Source organism: Furipterus horrens, unplaced genomic scaffold (genome assembly GCF_987537825.1).
Source record: "Furipterus horrens unplaced genomic scaffold, mFurHor1.1.pri manual_scaffold_12, whole genome shotgun sequence".
Lineage (NCBI taxonomy): Eukaryota > Metazoa > Chordata > Mammalia > Chiroptera > Furipteridae > Furipterus > Furipterus horrens.
Window position 1 is genome coordinate 63,993,105 of NW_028327182.1, and position 24,360 is coordinate 64,017,464.

General features: G+C 36.8%; 1 pseudogene; it reads right to left on the minus strand.

Annotated features, from left to right (window-relative positions):
• Positions 1-22,595: 22,595 nt before the first annotated feature.
• On the minus strand, positions 22,596-23,320 carry LOC149996286 (ferritin heavy chain pseudogene; annotated as a pseudogene).
• Positions 23,321-24,360: the final 1,040 nt, after the last annotated feature.

Genomic DNA, 24,360 nt, shown 5'->3' on the forward strand with positions numbered 1-24,360 from the left:
TCTTGTAATGTTTCTGTGGGTGCCTTTCAAAATAAAGTAAAGACATAAAGAGCAAAGTGACTCATTCCATGATAAATGAAAGTCCCAATAACATAAGCCTGTGATACCAGCCAGAATTACTGATTCAGGCTTGTCAAGTATAGCATGAAAGAAATAGGAAAGGGTTTCTTATAATGCCAACTTAATCAAAAGCTTTGAACATGATAATAAAACCATTTGACAGAGGAAAAAATGAAGATACTCAGCTATATTCCTGAGACAAATGAGATAAAGTATGAAAGAAATGCGAACGCTGTAATCAAATGGTTTAGACATTCAAAACTTTTTGCTTTGCACCTCAAAATCAGTTTACTTGACATTTGTGAAATAAATAGAATCATTATTTTTAAGACTGTATAGACTGAGTTCAACTAGAATTCTAGTGTTTTTTCGGGGGAGGGGGTGGAGGGAATCTTGGATTGCTCATCTCAAGTTATTTGCAAGAATTGATGGATTCGTAGGAAGAATTATTCTTTATGCTGTTTTTTTTGCTTGGGAGGGAAGAATTGTTTGAAAACAGAGAAAGGAATTTGATGCACCTGGGGAGGTGTGACAGCAAAAATGGTGACTGGTGAAGCAATCACTCTCCTTTTTTCTTTTTCTTTTTTTCTTTTTTCAAGGATTGTTTTGAGCACAACTAGAAAGAAAGGCCAAATTAGGAGTTGAAGTGGTTATTTTCGTGATAGATTTTAATCTCTGAAAAATTCTGCTTTAGGGCATAGGTAATGAAATAGGGCACAGAGTATAAGAGAGAGGTGTTTTCCCCTCTTGTGTATGAGATGAAGTATCATTTGTCAGATCAGCATGGTGTCTTGGGACACTGAGAGCCAGCAGCAATCTTGGCCTAACCAATGCTGTTCACATGGAAATATCAAAGGAATAATAGTAAGACAGAAAGTAAGAGGAGCCAATAGGAAATACTATCCAAGCAACTATCAAGGCCAAGTGAAGAATCTACAGGGCATGAGGATCTCCAGACAGACCTCAGCCCTTTTATGAAGAATTCTATGATGTTTCTAAAAATGTACATCTCTTAATGTAGACCTTCTCTGATGGTTTATCTTGTGTCAATTTGTTTAGAGCACAGAACCCAGAAAGTTGATCAAACTCACCAGCCGAGACATTGCTATGAAGTTATTTTTAAGATAACATTTAAATCAGTATATGCCAAGTAAATCAGAATACCCACAAAACAGATGGGTCTTATCCAATCTGTTGAAGTCCATAAGAGATAAAGATTGACATTTCTGGAGAAAGAGGGAATTTTGCCTCATCAGCACTCCCCTGGTTCTGCAGCCTGCCAACCTGTTCTACAGATTTCAGATTTGCAACCCCCAAATATAATATTAGTTCTTTTTCTGTGGAGAATGCTAATAGCCCTACTGTGTGTTAGGCTTTATATACACATAATTTCTAGCTTTTAAAAGTCTGTCAAAGTATTTGAGAAAATTGATGCTCAGAGAAAATAAGCAACTTAACTAAATCATAGGGCTAATAAGTTGTGGAATGGAAATTAAGGCCATGTGTTTCTCATTCTAAGATCTGCTCTTTCTCCATCTGCTACATGTAATAAGTATTTTACTAAACAAATGTTAATATCTCTATATAAGTCCCCAAAGTATATATTTTTATTATTACAAATGCTATAAATATCCTTTATTACATTAGGCTATGTAAATTATTGTAACTCATTCAAGAAATTCACCAAGAGATGCGAAAAGATCAAACAAAAGCAAATTAACAAGATAATCAAATAAGGAGACATTCCCCCTCCCCCTACATTTATAATGCTATTTCAAGGAAATGCCTCCATGTGAATCAAATGAATAGAATATACTAGGCTACAGAATGGGTAAAACTCCCTTTACATTTTATTAGGTAAAATTATAGTTTGAACTTCTATGGAAAATTTCCATAGAAATGATCAATCGTCAAGGGGGGAAAAATCAGCCTTTTATGTGTATTATATACTATCTTCAATCATCTAGTTTTCCAAGGGAGTTTCTGATGTTAAGTTCTCATTTAAATTCTATATATTAAAAATGTATTATAATTAGTACAAGTGATATGATTACCTGCAACCAAGAGAGTTGTGTATTATTGGCCTTCAGCCTTTATGATTATTTGCAGAAATTATGCAAGCATATGTAATTTCTCTTTCATGAGTTAAGGTAAAAACATTTTTTATCAAATTTACAGCTAACTTTATGCCTTCATGATAGCAGGTAGAAGTTACATTTTTCTATTTGTAACCAAACTTTGAAAGGAAAAAAAGAAAAATTATATTTTATAGATCAAAATTGCATGTAATAAGTGTTTTATTAGTTCCAAAATATTATTTTCATAGAAATTATAGAAATAGCCTACTTTAGTATATCTTTAAAATCAAGATGCTTAAAATATTTAAATATTTAAGTATATAACTTTAAAAAATTGTCTTTTTAATTTTTAAAGAAAAATAAAGTTTTACAGAAGAATGACAGCTAAAAAAATATGAGGGGCATGGCAAAATTAGAACTATCACCACTTATAATCCAAAATAATGCCTTATTTAGCAAGAACTGACCATTAGATGCTGAAAACCATTGTGTGAAATTTTTTGGGATAAAGGATGTTCACATTGTCAACATGCAACAACATTTTGTTTATTTTTGCCAATAATAATAATATGATGATGATGATGATGATGTACTTTTACAAGGGATATAACCTGACAGTCACCATTATAACCAAGTCATCAAACTTAGTTACTAGTCAAATTTAGTAAATCTCACCAATAATGGATAACATGAAATTATGTGTCTCTTGTTACATGCTCTAAGTATACAATATCACCTATTTAATGTTCTTACTAAAAATGTTTTATTGATTGTAAATATAAGGTCACAATGAGATAATTCCAGAATACAGGGAATTCTAAAAATAACTGTTTTAAACTCTCAAAAAATAAGTGTTGTAAAAACAAAACTAAACCAAGCCCACTACACAAACAAATAAAAAGCTCTTCTCCATTGAAAGAGATGAGAGAGAGAAGTGAAATAAAAAATGCAATGTACAAACTTTGATTTTCATTGTGGATCAAAAACCTCTATGAGGTAATTTGTTTATTAGATGACACTATTATATTATTACTGATTTGAACATATGTAATTAAAGCACCTTAGTTATGTAAATGCATGTCTTTATTCTTAGGAGATGAACATCGAAGTATTTTGCACTGTCATGATTTCTACAGTAAACATTTAAGGGGGTTAGAAAAAAATATGCAGCTCTTTGTGAGTGTGTATTGTCATACACAAAGAACATAAAAGCAGTAAAAATAAAGAGGTAATGTATCCAAACTGAGAGAGAAGGAAAAAATATTTTTACCAAGAAACCTTCAACTTGCTTAGTGATTTCACGTACATTTTTAATGCAAAAAGAGGCTGAGGACTCTCCAAAGTATTTCTCTAAAAGTCATCTGCATATGTGGTTAGATAGCCAGCATGTGTTTTTGTTTGTTTGTTTTTTGTGAAGTTTGGTGAGAAGTTCTCATGGAGCACTCAGAGAACAAAGGCTTTCTGTCCACCCCACCCTCCCAGTCTCACCAACAGAACCACTAATGGGCAGGAGTTATCAAGTGGACAGGAGGGTGGAGCTTAGTCACTAGCTTCAATTTGTATCAACACAAAAAAGCTCTTTCCATACTATCCCTACTTTCCTTGGTTGTGTATTGAATGTGATCTTCGGGAATAAAGGCAAATGGGAAAAGTGAGCTTATTCAAGTGGTACACCTACTGAGAAAGTTTATTATTCTAAGTAAGCAAATATACTGAACAAAAAAGCATGGTAACAAATAGAAGCAGCAAGGAATCCTTTTAGATTTGGGGACCCATCCAATTCAGCACCATCTATCAACACATTCCTCATAATAAAAAATATACTCATAAAAGCTTGAATCAACACACTTGGAAGGGGTGTTATTACTCAGAAATATGTCAGCATTTCTATTGATAAAATAGTTTACATTGTTATCAATTTAATGGGAAAATTTATAACTTTAATGGTCATTTTGGGTCAGATCCAAACACTGAAACCTCTATTTAGTTTTTCTTTGTTTTGTTTAAACTATTTATCTTTTGTACAAGTTAATTTAAAAGGTCATTTAAAATGAGTTGTCTATTACTGAAAACTCATTATAAATTTAAGTATTCATCAACTTAAGTCTGATAAAATAGGTGAACTAGACAATTATAGAAATCAAATAAAAAGGATTCTCAAAAAAAACGTTACATTCTCTGAAATGACCACTTATCTGTATATTTCTCAGAATCTCGTATCTCACTGTATTAAAGAAATGGGGATCAGCAACACCAAGACACTCAAAACAGCATGGTCTCTGCACTGCCACCTCAAACATCAAGCGAAGAGACTACTTCCTGATGTAATGTAATACATAAAGCATTTAAAATACCATATATTTCAGGTTTACAAAATGAAAGAGGTATAAATTATAATACTGGTAAATAGCCCAGGTCTTCCAAGTAACTTCAGACACCTACCTGAATTTCCCAGAAGTATCAATTAAATGTGACCATTTTTTATCATTTATTTGTTGTTTCATATCATTGACAATCATTAACAACTGCCAATGTTGATAAATTTTCTTCACTGTGTTTTAGAAAGATCATCCAACACTGAGATCATGGTCCATAATGTGCTTCTACAGGAGAATCTATTCTGAAACAATAACTGATTCCAATTATGATTTTTTTTCCAGTTCCTTTAATAACATTCAACCTTTAGAGTAACAATATATGAGGTGTGACCAGAAAGTATCCAGCCATGTACTATGAAAAATAGAGGCATTTATTGAAGAAGATACAAGATACAAGAAACATTGTACATAGGATAAGGACACTTCAGTTCCCTTCAAAGTTATGACCTTCTTAAGAAAATCTTGTTCACTGGTAGCAATTTGAATCAAATTCTTCACAACTGTAGAACGATGTTGCTTTGGCTCTAGTAGCAGAAGTCATGGAACAAATTTTACCATGACATATTTCATGCCAAGATCCTACATCAAAATCTATAACACAGTAGTTTTTGGAATCCCCAGATCAGCTTCTGGTTCTCGCATTATCAATCGCCAATCTTTGTTGATTGCAGTCCATGTGCATTCAACATTCTCAGATGTTCTGTTTGTTGCAGGCCTTCCAGAATGTGGATCACTTTCAACAGATGCTCAGCCATCTTTGAAGCATGTGTGCCATACTTTTATTTGCTCTGCACTCATTGCATTGTCCCTGAAAGCCTTCTGAAGCATCTGAATAGTTTCAATAGAGGAATGTTCAAACTTAACACAAAACTTGATGCAGATTTGTTGCTCTGCTCATTCAGTCATTTTGAATGTGATGACCACACAGTTACACAGTACACATGCTCACTCAATGGTGTCTACTGCCCCCATTGACTAGTACAATGAAGTCATCACTGTTCATGCATGTACATTTCAGTTCACTCTCCTTGGCTGCCAAGTTACATCAATGTCATGTAATCTGTCCTCATTATATTAACAATGGCTGGACTTTTTCTGGACAGACCTCATATATTCTATAGCATTGACCACTAACAATTTTAAAGTTATTCCAAATATGTAAAATAAATTAATAGATATTAATAAGTTGATGCATTTAATTAGTTAAACAACTATATTTATAAAAACCTGAAGTAGCCTTAAAAACTCATGCAAATAAATGAGATAGAGCAGAGAGAATAAGGTAGAAATCTAAAAATTAGCATAACGCTCTTTGTGGTTGTATTTTCTAAAAATTTTTAACAAATTTTAATCAGTTTATTTCTCTGCTCTTATATGATATTCATTCCCCCTCAAAAACCAATCAATTGACCAAAACCCACAATATCCAACAACCCTAGGGTTAACTCATTGCGTGGTAATCTGTCATCCTTAAAAGACAGAGAGTGTGAAGAAAGTGATTTTTTTAAATCGTTACCTCCTAGAACAGTGGCTTCTAGAACTGCCAGGCAAAGTTGCTGTTGAACAGGAATCCCCACCGTCTGAAGATTTACTGTCTTTTCTGAACTGGCCCTACAGGTTAAGAGTTGTCATACATTCTGGCTCCATAGTTAAACCTGTTTAAATTTACTTTCAAATGTTTATGTGTTTTTTTCCTCAAAGAAAGATATGCCAGAGCGACTAGTGTTCAACTTTCCAAAGTCAAAAACACTTTGGACCAGTTGAAACCAAATATCATGCTAGACTCTTGTTATGTTCCTGGCAAGTTCTGAAGCTCCTGGGTCATACTCTTGAATTACTTCTGCTAAGTGATACTCTGGTCCATTCTACTACTTTCCCAGTCTTTTTTATTGGATCAAAATCATTTACTACTGTAAGACACCTGGAATCTTTGTGCAAATACATGAATTATCTTCTAACCCAGACCTGTCAAGGGAAAAAAAAAAGATTTTTTGATCCCAGCACAGGACAGACATATAAGGAAGATTATTCAAGTAAATCTCTCTCTCTCTCTTTCTCTCTCTCTCTTTTTTACAATAATGATAATAATCCATTCCAAGCTGTTGTGTTGTGAACATTTTAAGTGGTTGACATATTTTTTTAAAAACTATATTTCCCAGATGTCCAATTATTGAAAAGTAGAAAAATAATAAATCAGTGGTAACACTGATACCAAACATTATTACCAAATGATACTACTCCATAGCTAGTGGAGGTTGACTAGAAAAGGAAGCCTTCACTTGCTAAAAGATGTACCAAGAATGAAAGTTATGTATCGCATTACTTTTGTGATACACATAAGATGAAATAAAACTGTTGTTTAAACAAAGAGCAGCTTCTTCTTCATAAAGACAACGTGCTTATATAAAGAGAAAAATGTAAGTGATATAGTAGAGTACATCTTTGAGAATGCCTATTGAATAGATACAAAAGTCAAATTTCATGTGATATGATCAATAAGTATATACTGAATTAACATAAAAAATAACATTTTGAGAAATAAACAGCCTCAAATTATCCATCCATGTCAAAGAACAAATTATAAAGAAATGTTAAGGGTTGGATATTTTGCCTTATTTGCAAAATAAAAATTCAAGCTGCCACAGTTATACAGATGCTGTTAGGAGACAATGAGACTCCTGGGTCAGAGATAAAGAACAATTTATTGTGCCCAGCAACAACAGTGGCCATAGTTTCAATATTTTGGCCTGGTCTCCCAGCTGTAATTCTCACAGAATAACATTTCGTGGGTCAGGTGGAATCAGCAGTCATAGAGGGTTACATTATAGGAGAAGAACCTGGGCTCAGGTACCTACATTTTTATAATGGGAAGTAAGCATAGCTGCCCTTTGCTCCACAAAGAGACACAATCTCTCTTTTCTAAAGCTTCTCACTATATAAATCTCCTTGAAAAAAAATAGTTCAGAAAAAATGGGCAATCAATGACTAACTTGCAAGGTGTATAAAAATGTGAGGGACCAATCATCTCCCAATAGGGAGATAGTGGGAGGACAAACTAAGATCTTCACTCTGGATAAGAAGAGTCAAGAAATGATTAGAAGAGCTACCTAGAATTGTGTCAGTTTTGTCTTATAACATGTATAGAATTAGATTGGAAAATATGAAGCATATCAATTATCCATTGTGACACTATTATGAAAAGATTAATGCCTCTGCTAACTTATAGCAATTTTTTTCCCAATTAATATTAAGAGAGAGCTCCTATCCTGGCAGTTATATTAAGGTAGACTAGTGATTCTCAACTTGGGGCAAGTTGTCAATGTCTCAAAATATCTGGGATCATCACAATTAGGAGTGCTGTTGGCATCAAATAAGTAGAAAACAGAAGAAATACTCTAACCCTACAATGCACAAAACAGCTTCTTATTATGAAGAATTATTTAGCCCAAAAGTCAATAATGTCAAGATTGAAAAACTGTAATGTACACTGTTCTCATCTCAATATTCTTGGATAATTTCAAATAATCTGAAATAATGTTGTTTATAGTATGTGATTATTGGAAAATGTTGACCCAGAGGCTAACACTCATTTCTAGTGAGTAACTAAAACTATACATTTTATTTTACTCAAATAAAATAGTATTAACAAATTAACTTTAGAAATATTTTGGATATAATCTGAATACAATAATTTAAATGTTATTTTCTGTTCATAATTAGATATCCTGTTAATAAGATGCACATTGCAAATGGGTCAAAATCCATAGGTTTAACTTTCAGTCCTTTGGAGATGAAATCTTAGAATCATCACATTAGTTTTATATCTTGGATAAATGTCATACATTCCTTGAGTCAAATTTTCAGCTTTCAAATGGGACAATTACAATATACAATATTAATATCGACTACAAATAACATTGTGAGAATTAACTGAAATATAAAATAAAAAAGACTTTGTAAATTCTAAAGCGACCATTATCAGCTGAGATTTTTAAAATATTTTTTTCCTTGACATCAGAGAAACAGAGTAATGACAAATGGCCTATTCTTCTCTTGCAGGATCATTGATTTTTGAAATCCTCAAGGATTATAATAATCATCTTTTTATTTTTCTTTAGTGGGTTTCAGTTTATCCTATTTTGAAGGCCAGGTATGTAACCTGTCCAAAACTAGAATAGTGTTTGATGTAGCTGCACAGAAACATGTCCCATGAAATGTCTGGAGCTGATTTGGCAAGCCTCTTAAAATGGGGAAATTCAAGATTAAGCATGTACCAGAGACTACTCAGAGAAATAGTTACATATGTCATTTTCATATGCTTGTGATACCAATTTTTCTTTTTTATTCTAAAAGAAGCAATGTCTTGACTGCCTCATGGATTTGATTAACTAAATATATCTTGCTCAAAACCACTTTTTACAAGTAAGAGATCATGGTAAAAAGAACAAAGAAGACTTTTAAGACCATGGATAAAAAAACGTAAGTGAACTAAGGCATTGAAATAATGTAAAACCTACCTGAGACTCTTCCGAGGTAAAATATCAGTTGTTCAGATATAATTTTGTTTGTGTAAGCACAAGAAGAGCATGCACGGCTTGCCAAGAAACATTATACCAACTGACCACAAATTTTGTGGCTGAGCACAAATGTTTAAGGACTAAGAAGATCATTGAGCTGTGTTAATTACCATGTCCCAAGGTTGGTTTCAGCTGCTGTTTAAACTGAAGTCCAGAGTAAATCTACATAACAATGAAACAGGAGCGGCTGTTTCTACCTGTAAAAGTAGCATGTGGATTAATTTTATTGTCATTGTGTTACAGAAGTTTCTTAATATCATTCTACCGCCAATTGTAGAGGCCACCTGAATTTACAATGATCTAATATTCTCCTTATTTTTTACTTTTTAAAAACCTTCTTATGTTTATATTTCAGGAGCCATTTTTGATCATTAAAAGGATGAGACAAAATAACAAAATATAGGTGAGGATTAAAATCACATCACAACTTTAATTTATATAAGAACACGTTACAAGTTTTGTTAAAGTTTTAACTTGAGAAATTGTTTTAAGAAGCATATAACAAAACTGCTACACAAACTGATAATATATATAATTGAACTCACTTAACCTACTTATTCTTGAAGATGAGAACTCCTGATATTTCACAGATTACAGAATTCATTGGGACAATTGAACCCATGAATTTACCATTTCCCTTAGAAAGGAACTCTTTCTATTTCTTATAATTTTTTTTCCAAATTGCCTAATTATGAATTATAGGCCCTGAATTAATTTAAATTAAATTAAATTGAATTACCTCTGAATTATTCAATGTAGTTTTCAGGTTTGTGGGACCAAAGCCTTATCTAAACAATGATTCATAATAATCAATAATATTGATTAATAATAATATCTAGGAAAATACCATACTTCTTATAAAGTGGTACAAGATTAAGGACTATCCTTTCAAAAATTTTAAATGGGTATTTAAAAAAAAAAAAGAACATAAATTATCATCTTCCTCTTCCCATGATAAAAAACCAATTTTGTCAAAAATTATTTCCAACTATAATAAAAAGGATATATTTACAATGAGTTTTCAAGTATTGTTTCAAGATTACCTTGTAAAAATATTTAGAAGTCCCAATAATTGCTAGGAGACCTTTTTAAAACACTAAACATTACTTTGTCAATGAAACTTCTGACAGTATAAGAGAACACAGACAGCTTAAAAATACCAGTTTTCTCCACAAACAGTCACAGTGTTACTGGACAGGAACTAGCCCAGATTGGGGCTACCTCAGGCCAGCCTATAGTGTGTGGGTTCTTGACTTCATGTAGGAAAGATTTCACAACATCGGTCCAGGTGATTTTGAGAGCATATTTATTAAGGCTGGGTCAGTGAAAAAAAGGAAAGACTTAAGGAAGAAGTAATAGGAGAGAGCCTGGGCAGTACTCTGCTTTGATTCCCTATAAAAGTTATAGGGAAGAAGTGAGCCAAGGTGGGGCTGCTGTTAGTTCACTGGGAGGTCAGGGAAAAAGGGAACCCTGGAGACAGGATCACGGGCTAAGCCCAGGGTGAGCTGCCACTGCCCACTGCTCTGGCTTCAAGTCACCTAGGGACCCCTGAGAGTTTAAGAGGAAATACAAGTTCATACCCAGGAAGGGGCATAGGTGTGCTCTAGAGCAAGCCACAACTGAGTCTTTGTCTTGAGGGCTTTTAATCTTTTTCTTTTTTTCCTGTGGGTAAAAATTTTAGGGGAGGGTTTCAACTGAATATTCATCAGTTTTACATGTATATTTTTAATTTGCTCATGCATCAAAATAAGTGCATAGTGGTTTTGCAAATATTCTTTGGTCTTCTATACTGTTTTACTTTTATCTTGGGTCTGTATGACTTTGAATGGATTTTTTGTTATTTGTTCCCCCCACTTCATCTGTCCATGAGTTTATCTGGCACAAATGGTATTAATTGGGTCTCTGGTCTCTATTTTCCAAACCAGCAAGATTTAAGCTATGTATTCTCTGGTTAGGGAGGAGATATGTGAATGATTCACTCTCAAGTGTCCTTGGTTAAGGAGAATAAGGTTTTGTAATTCACCAGCTGGCTCTAAGTTGCTCAAACTCTTTGGCCTTCTTAATTTTCTTGACTCAGTTTCCCCATTCCACTTGCACAGGAATTGTCCTAGTTTCTTAATACCTTGCCTCAATAGCACACAAACTCGTGCAATGGCAAATCTAAAAACATCACTCCATCTTCAGAGCAACAGATCTGCACAGGGTGCATATGTATGACCTTGTTCTTCTCTAATTTGTTACAATAAATATTTTAGGTTTCCTTAGCAAACTTAAGGACAAACTTACAGAAGTCCCATAGTCCATCAGTTTCTGCCAGGTATAACTACTTCAGATGGAACACATGTACAGGTAATCCTCACAAGGCTTTTCCATCTTGTGAGGGTGTGAGAACATCACCACCTTTCCTCTCTGGGCCTGACCTGCCTCTACCAGAAACCTCATTGTGCTCCAGATGAGACATTAAAGAAACTTAGATCTCCTCACAGTTGTCACCACTGTGTTCAACATGTCTCCAATGACCACAGACCCTGGTGCACACTACCATCGAAGCATAAGGTACAGCCTGGAGAAGCTGTGTTACTTGGCTGGAGCCCCATTTGCCCTCCTAGCCTTTGCCTCCTAGCCTTTGATTTTCAAAAGTCAATCTATAATCAGACAACTTAGGTAATTTAAAAATAATAAGAGGACATACTTTTTAAAGATTAGGTTATAATTCTCAGCATTCACTTACACATCCTATGGTAGGGTGGCTATGAAAATAAAATAAACTAAAAACCAAAAGTTAAAATAAAGTTTCATTTTTGTGGAGAGCTGAAACTTGTACTGGGTCCCACAGGGAGTTGAGGATGAGGACCCTCAACCAGGTTCCCCAGGACCAAGCAACGGAAGAGAAGTCTATGTCACCAGTGAGGTTTCTCCTCCTGCAAATGACCCTCAGAGACCTTCCAACACTGTTACTGAGAGCTCACCTAGGATTTTAAGATTTGGTCACTTTGTGGAGAAGCTGGTTGTGATCTGCAGGTAGCTGTGTTATTTTATGCCTTGTAAAGCCAAACACAAAACTTAAATTCCATTGCTGACGGAAACAAAGTTCAGTCAGATACTTAACTTTATGAGGGAACGTCTGGGCAATTACACATACTTGGGGATGGTAGGTGGTCATTGTTTCCAACCCCTCTCTAAAATTCTTGGTGGGACCAAGTGGCTCTGTGTCTCCTCTGAGGTTGGCGTGGTCTCCCTGAGTCCATGAGGACAATGACTCGTGCAGGGTGAGGATGTGTACCTCAGTCTGGCTCTGCAGGCTGTCCATCTCCTGCTTCAGTTGCTGGAGATAGCTGTTGAGGCTCCTCAGGGGCTTCTTGCTCATGCAGGTAGGGTCTCAGCAGCTACTGCCACAGCAAAGCAGAATGGGGCAATCGGGGACCTTGACCAGCGTCACGGGGTTGGAAAGGCTGGCTTCACCTCTCCATTCCTTTCTGATCTTCACTGCACCTCTTTGCAGGTCCAGCTTGAGCTTCTAGTTCAAATAATTCGTAAGTCCCACATCAGTGCAATATAATGAATTTTGTTTCTGATAGAGATTGATAATATATAGTTAAGAATAGTTAATTGCAGTATATTGAGGTATGGAAAATAGACTATACAAAGAAGAATTATTTTCGCAACTGTCCTGTTATAAAACTCCTTTATATGTACATTCACAGATGCATAGACACTTAAATTTTTATATGCTAAATAGATTAAAAAGAGGTTGCAATTTGATTTTATTATACTATAGAACAAAAAATAAAGGAAGGAAAGAAGGAAGAAAGAAGGAAAAAAAGGAAGAAGAAAGAAAAGAAAGAAAGAAAGAAAGAAAGAAAAGAAAAACGGAAGAGGAAGGAAAGCAAGGGAAAGAAAAGAAAAGAAAAAGACCAGAGCACTTTTATTCTGTCTGATATAGTGACAGTCTCTAATATGGTTCAGTCATGGAGTAAGGCTGGTTCACATGCATCCTGTACCTGAGGATTTTTTGATATTAGTAAGTGCCAACGCTGAGGCACAGGCTCAGCTATACTAAAGAAGATTCCAAACTCTATGTGAAGCTCTGGAAGCAGTATTTGTGATTTGTGGATGCTGTTGGGGAATTGCAATAAATAGGACCAAAGCTCAGTTTATAGCACAGAGGGAAGTAATACTGACATATATAGTAATTCAGGACTTTGCAAGCTACAAATATGATTGCCACTGATAAGGACAGGTGTTAAAAGAGTGACGAGAGTAATCAGGGCTGATGAAAAGGCCAGATGAACAATGGAAAACATTTAATGGCCATGGTGATTAATTTTAGGACATTTAATGATGAATGGACTCTTGTGAAAACACTATATCAAATACACAGAATGTACTAATTTTATCTTAAAATAAAAATCCTTTTCTGCATATTGCAATTGGAAGATAAACAATAAATAGTTAATTCTCAGGGGGTTGGGTTTTTAAATATGAATTCTAGAAGCTTAGTATTCATTTGGTTTAGTTTTTTTAACTAAATTCATTATGTAATTGTACATATACACACTCCAGGATCAGAAATGCCTGTATTTGAATTCAGTTTTTCATAAAGGAATATTTTATTAGGCTAAGTTTCTTTCTCAGAAAAAGAATGAGAATAAATATTTTTTACTTTTTTCTTTCAAATATGAGGCATTCAATAATTAATAGGAATGTTTATATTTTCCTAAAATGTTTATGTATTTTAGTTATTGGTAGTGAAATTTTAAGCCTTTAATAAATTTAGAAAATAAAATGAGAATAGCTATCATAAAATTAAATAAAAAGAACTATATGATAATACTGCTGTATATGCTACTAATATATTTTATGTTTATGGTAAAGTCTTGCTACATAGTATTTGCTACCCATGATACAGAGGTTATACCATAATATACTGAATCATCTGTTGCACTTTAGGGGCACAACTCAAAACCCAGTAGCAACTGTAATCAAAACAACCCCTTGTGCTTGTACAGCAAACATTGGGAAGAAGTCTGTTGTTGTACAATACACATCCTATTAGGGCCACTTCAAGTATCTATGGGCTTTTTGCCGGCTCCTGAACACTGAGCACTGTGATTACTTTCACAGTTACACAGAGCTTCTTGAAAAGGTGAGCAATGGCGTGTAGCTGAGAAAGCCACAAAGGTGAGGGAAGAGAATAGGAATGATGTGTGATTCCAGTCAGTATGCTTCAGCACCTGGCAGAATGTTTAAAGGTGTGGTAGACAAACCTGGAGGACCACCCTGGTTAAAAACCATCTCACCTCAATGGCCAGCACATTTAACTGGAAACGATTTTTCTTTTAATCAAATGCTTTTATATGCAGATAATATTTACCATCAGGTAAACTGCTCTACTCCTTTACAACCAAATAGAAATCAGAGGATGGGCATTCCTTGACTGAAAGAGAAATTGGAGGATATAGAGACATTCCAGCATTGGGTGGAGAGTCTTGAGCTTCTGAGGGCAGCTGTTAAGCTCTGGTTCTGCAAGAGCATTAAAGAGCATCCAGAAATGGGAAAAGGGGTTCAAAGTTCTCAGAGACCATTTTGTTTCTCCTACTTTGCAATAGAGGTTATTAATTTAATATTTTATATGTTACAAAAACTATAACTTTAAATTAATTAAGATTTGTTTCAAATTGAATACACTGCATTTTATGTTCCTCATTCTTAGGTTATTAGACATGTTGGCAGCCGTCCGTCTCGAGAGACGATGGTGTAGCTTCTTAAGAGTCTATCTGCACCGCCGAGAATGGTTGTGCAGTCCAACTCGGGAGTGACACGGTATCTGTCTCCTCCCGTGTTGAATCGACATCTTACGATGACGCTGGAGTGTCCTCTCCAGTGAAGCTGAAGCTACAGAGCCTGGGCAGGGTGATATGGAGGGTCTGCTGTTGCCCATGCAGCAGACCCCCCCTCTCTTCGCAGCTGAAGGATCCAAGGGAAAGACGGAGTCAATACAGCTTGGCTTCAGGTGCGCCGCAGGAGTTGCCGGTGTTGACTACAACGTCAAACCGCCTTAGGGACTCCGGCTCCGGATTTTCTGTCGGGGTTTACTCCCTTAGCCTTTCCCCTGAAGAGGTATGCCGCAAGGCAACGGAGGTTTTTTGGAGTCAGAGTTTTCCTTCTCTGATGTACCCTGACTGGAAGATCGAACCAGCGACACTTAGCTCGCAGGCCGACGCTCAATCCACTGAGCCAAACCAGCCAGGGGTTATTAGACATGACTTTGATGTAATTAGTACATCCTGATGTTTAACAGAAAAACTCAATGGACATATCCTTTGATTAAAAGGCAATTTCCCTAAATAAAAAATAAAAATTCTCTGGAGTTTCTGGAATGCATCTTAAAAATAATTTGCCCTTGCTGGGTTTACTATTGGCTTATTTATGGTTGTAAATTAGATCCCTTTAGTGCCTTAACTAGAGCCTTCCTTGTGTGCACTATGTTATGTACCTTTGCAGTTTTCTTCAACCATTTCTTCCTGGTCTCTTGTCCCCTCTTTAGGGTCTGAATATACAAACATATTTTGCACATGTGGGTGTTTAGAGAATGCTGTTTGATGATAATGATGATGATTTCCTGAGAATGAGGGATTTTCATCAGAGGGATGTGTGACTTTTGGAAGCTTTTGATTAGATTCTCTTGATCTCTTTTAAAAATAGGATGAATTTGCTCATCCGTTTGGGACAGTTAAAGGGTAGTCTTGTCTAAAGGCAGAGGAAAGATGGAATGACTTCAAGTTCCCTTCTAATTTTATGAGACTGTAACAGAGCTCCTGGGCTCTCCGATTGAAACAGAACCCACAGTGTTTTGTTAGGGGCCTGATTGTCCGCCGCCAGAATTATAACTCTCAATACCAGAGTTTAGTGAAAAAAAATTGTTTATTTAATAGTTATATAGATTTAGATTATTTGCAGATTTCTGCCATTAAGTCTTATTTTCTTTAAAATACCCACAAACACATAGTTCTGCCTCCCCTTACCAAACCAGGCTAGTTTTAGAAAAGTTAGAGATACCATTTCCCTACTTCCAAGACACAGTTCAGCTTTACCAGTAGCTGCCAATCATTCAATTCTGATTGGGGAGGCCTTGTCTGTGTTATGGTGTCCACCAGCTTTTAATCCAGAACTGCGTGGATTCCCAGCCTCCTTGTTAAACTGCATAGAGTCCTTCCTTCTCAAAGCCACATGGTGTACCCCATTAAAATGTCTGCCACTTATTTTTAAATCCCTGACTGCATCCTGTGATGCAGTGGGCATGGTACCCCGATATGACCATTCACAGAAGCTCACGCAGGCTCTGTGTGCTCTTTCAATACCATCTTCTTGAGGCCTTGGAAGCATCAAAGCCATTTGTGTAACAAAGACACTAGCCATCAGCCACAGGCAGTTGAAGGCATCCTGAAAGCTGCTTCCTTTTCCCCATCCCCCAGCCTCCAGGCACTGGGGATCCCTGGACACCCACGTTCTGTAACAAGCCTATGAAATAAGATCATTTAAAAAAACAAGATGGCGGAGGAGTAAGTGGAAGCTACACTAACTTCCTCCTAGAACTAGTCTGGATTTACAATGTAATTTTGGAGAAATCATCTGGAATGACGAACCGAACACCAGCTGGAGAGAAGTCTTATAACCACGGAGAGACAGAAAAGGCCGCTGCATCACAGCGTGACCGGTAGGGAGTGCGGAGGCGTGGAGGGGCTGGCTGGGCTCCCACGGGTGGCAGCTGAAGGGGCTGAGAAACAGCTCAGCAGCCGGGGATTCCCCCTGAGAAGGGCAGGGTCTAAACCCCCAGCTGGGCTTCCCAGCCTACAGCGACAGAGTGGAAAGTAAAATAGTATCAGCTGTGAAAAGCGAAAAGCCACAGGCTTTCTTGCTAGCCGGAGAGAAACAGCAGGAGAAAAAGAGCTCTTAAGTGGATCACATATGAAAATATTTTGGCCACCACTTACCCTGGGCTCAAGCAGAGGGAAGGCAGAGAGGACTGGAGACACTTGGGGAGAATTTGGCACGGTGGCTTTGAGGGGAGAACTGGAGGAGCAGCTGACTGGGTCCCAGTGCTGACTCATCCCCAGTACTGCGGGTAGACCATTCCCCTCCAAGTGGCGTCAGCCTGAGGGGAAGCAAAAGCCCTGCCTACAGGAATTAAGCTGCCACACCCACAGTCCTTAAGCCTGACAGCTAATCACAGATTGAATAGATTAACAATCAAAGAAGACAGACAACAGCAGTAGATCCCTGGAAGTCTCCAACAGGCTGCCTAGGGCCAGACTGGTACATGATCTGACGCCACCAGAGGCAGATCCAGGAAGTGCAGATCATTCCAAGAAGCACCAACAAACAATAGGAGTCAAAAAAATGGGGAGACAGAGAAACAACCTCCCATCAAAAGGAAAGGTAGAATCCCCAGAAAGAGTGCTAAATGAAATAGAGGGGAGCGAACTATCAGATATGGAATTCAAAACATGGATTATGGAGAAGCTGAATGAGCTCAGCGGAAACTTCAAAGAACTCCAGAAAAACTACAAGGAACTCACAGAAAATTACGTGAGCATGAAAAAGGACATAGAAGCTATCAATAAGAGCCAGGAGGAAATGAAAAATACGATCTCTGAATTGAAGAACACAGTAGAAGGAATTAAAAGCAGGCTAGAGGAAGCAGAAGATTGGATCAGCGAGCTGGAGGACAACCTACACAAAAACTCCCAGACAATGCAACAAAATGAAAAAAGACTGAACAAGACTGAAGAGGCTCTAAGACAGCTGCAGGACAACATGAAAGGTAATAATATCCGTATCATAGGAATTCCAGAAGGAGAAGAAGAAGAGCAAGGGATAGAAAACCTCTTTGAAAAACTAATGACAGAAAACTTTCCTAACATGACGAGAGAAAGAGTCACGCAAGTCCAGGAAGCACAGAGGGTCCCAATGAAGATGAACCCCAACAGGCCCACTTCAAGACACATCATAATTAAAATGCCAACATTCAAAGACAAAGAGAGGATCCTAAAAGCAGCAAGAGAGAAACAACTAATAACATACAAGGGAGCTCCAATAAGGCTATCATCAGATTTCTCAGCAGAAACACTACAAGCCAGAAGGGAATGGCAAAAAATATTCCAAGCAATGAAAGACAAAGGCCTACAACCAAGAATACTCTACCCAGCAAGGCTTTCATTCAAAATGGAAGGTGAAATAAGGAGTTTCCAAGACAAAAGAAGGCTAAAAGAATACATCTCCACCAAACCAGCATTGCAAGAGATGCTAAAGGGTCTGCTTTAAGAAGATGAAGAAACAGAGAGACAGAGAGGAACACGAGTACAAAGGGGGAAAATGACAATGAATAAGTACTGAAAGAAAGAAGGAACTTCTACCATTTGCAACAACATGATTGGAACTAGAGAGAATTATGCTTAGCGAAATAAGCCAGGCAACAAAAGAAAATTACCTTATGCTGTCACCTGTTACAGGAAACTAATGAACAACACAAACAAATGAGCAAAATTGAACCAGAGGTATGTAAACAAGGAATAAACTAACAGTAACAAAGGGGGAGATGGGAGGGAGAGAAGGGGTAAGAAGGGGAAGGGTCTAGTCAAAGGACATGTATGAATGACCCATGGACATGGACAACTGGGTGGGGACTGAATGTGGGGGGGGGGCAGGGTGCAGGGAAGCAAGAGGGGGAAAAAAAGTGAGACAACTGTAGTGGAAAAACAAACAAACAGAAAATTTTTTAGTGGGGGGGGAATAAAAATATAAAGAATAGAAATGCAAGTTCAGTGAATATTAGAAGGACAAGGATTTTCCTTCCGATAAGACAGTCCTACAGATTTAGAGACTTGTATGTGGGTTATGTTACATAAATTAACATGTGTTTTCTGTTTTCAAAGGGCATAAGCCTACAATCTCATTACCTGAGTGAATATCTGTATGCATAGGCCTCACTTAATCCTGTCTGCATTGCTGCCTCCTGAGACTCAATGGTTTGGCTGAACTAAGTGGCTGGGTTGGTGAAGAACGGGGTGGTCTGTGGGCTTCACTTTAAAACTGGTTTCTCTTTTCTATCCTAATGGCTTGGACAGAAAAAGCCCAGAGGCCTGAGATGGGGGAAACCTAAAATATTTCCCTCAGTCCAAAATAAGTATAATGGGCAAAAGGGTTTTGGACAGGTGAGATGTACCTGGCACACCTTCCTCCAAAGAAGCCCTTCTTTTCCCTAATGTGGGACATTGAAAAATTAATACCTGTCTTTTGTCATCTAGTGGTTACGGATTAAATGATGTCCTTTAACCCTGTTGCCCCCAGAATACAACAAGGATGCCAGCCTGTCAAACCAAGCATGCCGTTGTCCAGAGACAGCCAACCAACCTGGAGTCTGCACGATCCTTCCCCTTGTGGGAAGGCCACCCTCCCCTCCACATCCCCACTCTTATTAGGGATTTCTTGACCCACGGGTAGGTAGGACGACGACCATGTCCAGCTTGAAGCAGCTAGAGGAGCTCGAGACCTTCATCCATTGTCCTTTATAAGATTGTAAAGGGTCTTAAGTCTGAGAGGGAGGAATTGTTATTTTTTATTGTTAAAATATTTAACTAATTAATTAATTAATTTTAAAAAAAGAAGAAGAAGAATATATGAAAGGGTGAGGCGGGAGAGCTTGTATGTACGACCCATGGGCATGGACTTGGAGAGGGGATTGTTGGGGAAGGGGGGTGCTGGGCGGAGGGGAGCAAAGGGGAAAAAAAATTGGAACTATTGTAACAATATAATCAATAAAATATACTTAAAAAAAAAAAAAAAAAAAAAAGAGAAATAAGATCATTTATTCTGAAGAAAAGGCTTGAAGGTTTAGTGTGTAGAAGATGGTGACCAGCTGGTCTCTTTCTTCACTGATTACAAAGAAGGAAATGTGTTTGAATTTGAACATGAGCTACTGAGGCTTTGAGAGGAGAATTTCCAGACACCAAAGGTATGTCAAGACCCAGGACAAAAGAAATCAGAAAATGCAGTCAGTTCACTTTCTCAAGTAGCACTCTATTCAAGGTTGGGGTGAATCCTTGAATAGGTAGGAGAGAATACACCTATATTTCTTTTTTCTTTAGGTCTTTCTCAATATCAGTCTAGTCTTTCTGTAGGACAAGTTACAGCTCTATGAATTCTTTAAAAGAATCCCCAGAGAACATGGTGATTTATCTGGACCAAGAAATCTCTGGGTTGACACCCATTATTTTTCATTTGTTAAGTTACCTAGAAGTAACTTATGACCTGTTAGAAATGACTTTAATGTGCTCTTACATTTCAATGATTCTGTGTATCATAAGACTGACCATATGTTACAAATTGCACTAATTTTATTAATTTCAGATGTACAAGCATAGACAATAAAATATTATATTAAGGTATCTCTTCTTCCAATCTCACACATTAGCTAACATTATTATATGAATTAATATTTTAAAACTCCTTTTGCTTGAGGTTTTTAGAAATTTTATTTTAAAACTATCTGAAAGTAGGAATCCATTATCTACAAATGTACCACTGATAGAGAATGCTTTATCAGCCTCTGGGAGAAAAATAGTAATTGGTAAAAAACAAAACAACCAACCAAACAAAACTATTAAAAATTGGTTATTATGAGGTATGAAACAACATGACAATAACTAGATGATTAAGAGTATCTATAAACCCTGTAGGGACCTAATAAGGTATAACATTATTTTCTTAATGTTTAACAACTCAAAAAAACCTTTAATATAAAATATTTATATCAAAAGAACTATATAATTAAATGATTACATATTATGAAAAATGTAACATCCATATGAACAGAGTATTCATAGATAAATGAATTTATTGTGACATTACTAAATCCTTAAAAATATAAAATAGGATATAAGGTTACCACTAAAATCTAAAATTTTTTTTCCAAGTATTACTTAACACACACAAAATAGTGCTTCAAACACTATTATTTTATTCACCAGACAACCAAAAACTAAATTTTATTTGAATGGCCCTAAATTTCAAAATACTTAAATATGATCAGTTGTATTGGTAGGATGCACTGAGTTACAAATAATAGAATATAATTCAGCAATGAGGAAAATGGTGTATTATAACTAAGGCTCCTTAGATACGGTGGCTCAGGTGCTGCCTGTGCTCACTCTGCCACCTCCAGAGGTTGGCTTTCTTTATGCTCTGGAGGGGCTCCAGCACTTACAGCTGTTCCATGCACACATGATTCCTTGCAGCAGAAAAAAAGGACTGTTTCCTCCCCTAATCTTCTATTCTCTAAAAAGAACGTTTCTGACAAGTCCTGTACCTCTCATTGGTCAGAACTAGGCATGGGCCCTCTCCAATCCACTGGGATTCCTGACTGGCTCTGTGTAGTCTAGCTTTACCCCTGGGCTGTGGATAACATCATTTACCATAAACACATGGTTATACAGAAGAGGGTGACAGGAGAGAAAAGGGAGACTGTTGAGTAGGCAGTGAGACAATGTCCAAAATACACATATTTTTTCTATTTTATTTGGTAAAACAAAATATGATAAAATATCATTATTTATCCATATCCATACAGCTATAACAAAAAAGTGAAAGCAGTAATAAAAGTAAACCAAAGAAATTATACTAACCATAATCATTTACATCAAGAAACAGAGACCAAATCTCTCCTAATTCCATTTGCTTACTGTACGAGCCAGATGGAAACTTGCTTTTAATTATGCCAGACTTTTCAAGACATTATGTCAAGATGTAGTTACCATTTTTTTCTGTTTTGCATATAGAAGTAAAAAACTTAAAGTTTAATCTTAATAAAACCAAGTTCTTAATGTTATATATTCATTGAATTGGAAAATAACTTTAAAATAAAGAAAACATTGATGTCTTCGGATATTTTGCCTAAAGAATATGCTTATAACTTTAATATTTTATCCACATTATTATGTTACTATAAGATTGCAACTTGATCCTAATTAAAGAACATTTTGTTCTTAATGCAATATGTTATTTAGTAATTTTTCTACATGCCAAAGAAAACAGATTGTTTAAAATTCTAATAAATTTAAAACGTTTATATTTTAGATATGATTGACATGATATTTGCTCTAAGTTCCATTCTTGAATATGCAATGTAGGGGGAAGGTTGGATCAAAAAAGAAATTCTGATGATTTTACTACAACCTGATACTTATATTTGTGGTTAGAAAATAAATAGATTCTTGCTTTTAACTAAATTGTGAAAATACAACAAAATTAATAGAAGACATAAAGATAGAGTAATCAATATTACTATCACATGTAAAAAGATTGCTATAGATACTAAATTAATATTTATCTCTTTAAATACATTAATGTGTATGTATGCATGTGTGTGTATATACACACATATATATGTATGTTTAAATTGCCAGTGTAACCATGATTATCAAATAACTTTTCTTTTTTGGGGGGGGTACCAAATTACTTTATTTGAAGGAATGGTACAAATGAAGGACATAAGTGGATGATTTGGTACAAGGTATAGAAAAGGTTAAAGGTAACTCCAACATGCATGTACTGCTTTGGTGACCAGGGAAGTCACTCCCGTGGCTGTGGGAAGGCAGCCTAAGGCTTAGCTGTCTTTACAGTCCCCCAGAGTGTGCTTGTCAAAGAGATACTCTCCCATGCCAGATTCGGGGGCCCCCAACCTGTGCAAGTTGGTTATGTGGTCACCCAGTTCTTTGATGGATTTCACCTGTTCATCCAGGTAGTGAGTCTCAATGAAGTCACACAAATGAGGGTCGTTCTTTTCAGTGGCCAGTTTGTGCAAGTCCAGTAGTGACTGATTCACACTTTTTTCCAAGTGTAACGCACACTCCATTGCATTCAGCCCGTTCTCCCAGTCAATACGGTCTGGTTTCTTGATGTCCTGAAGGAAGATTCGGCCATCTCGTTGGTTCTGCAGCTTCATCAGTTTCTCAGCATGTTCCCTCTCCTCGTGAGATTGGTGAAGAAAATATTTGGCAGAGTTCTTCAAAGCCACATCGTCACGGTCAAAGTAGTAAGACATGGACAGGTAGACGTAGGAAGTGTAGAGCTCCAAGTTGATCTGGTGGTTGATGACGGCCTCAGAGTCCTGGTGGTAGTTCTGGCGCACCTGCGAGGTGGACGTGGATGTCATGATGGGCGGCTGAGGACAAGCGGCTTCGTGGCGCTGGAGCGGTGGCCTTCAGGCGGTCAGAGGGTGCTATGAAGAGGTGGCAGCAGGATGGATCCGGGCAGCTGGCTGGGATGAGGGTCGAGCACCGGGTTCCGTTCAAGAACTGTTGAAGCAAGAAACCACAGCGACTCTCCGCGAAGGCTCTCAAATAACTTTTCATAGTAAAGTTTCAGAATCAGATAATAAAATTCAAAGGAGCACTTAGGCAGTGGCAATGACCATTTCTTGTCTACAAATGATCAATACCCCTTACTCATCAGATGGAATACAATTGACCAAGCCAAACATGATGCACATGTTCCCACGTTCCAAGCCTCTTTTACTTAGGCATGGCCAAATTACACAGGTTCTTCCAATAAGATATAAATGGAATATAAATTGGAGTATAAATGGATGACTGTTAAGAGGGTTTCTCAAAAACCTTTTGCTTTTCTGGTGAAGTAGAAACTATGACCCTTTCTCTTCCTCTCTACTTCTTTTAAATGTGGGCATGAAGTCTAAAGCAATAGTAACCATTGCATTTCAATAAGGTATGGGGGTTTTGACATTACTGTCACTAATCTAATGTCAAAATCTACTTACATTCAGGAAAAAGAATTGACCCTAATTTGTTAAAACAAAAACAACAACTGTGAATTGTGTTTCCTTCTCTTTGTAGCCTAAAGTGTAACAAAAGCAGGTCCAGCTGTCTGCCACTATTAAAGCCAATACTTGAGAGGCAGGTGCTTATGGAAAGTGGTTTATTTTCAGGTGCCGGCCACCTGGAAGATGGGGGACTCATGTCTCAAAGCCCATTTCTACCTCTCAGTGGAGGCAAAAGATTTTATAAGGAGGGAGATGGGAACAGAACAAAGAGATCAAGGGAGGGGGTTTGAAAAGTTCTCTATGTGCAGAGGAGCACAGTCCATTCCAATAAGGCAAGTGATGGTCCGGTGTGCCTCATCCTGGTTTAGTCATCCTGGCTTCATATCATCTCAACATTGTGTCATCTCAGTTTCATGTCATCCTGCCTCCAT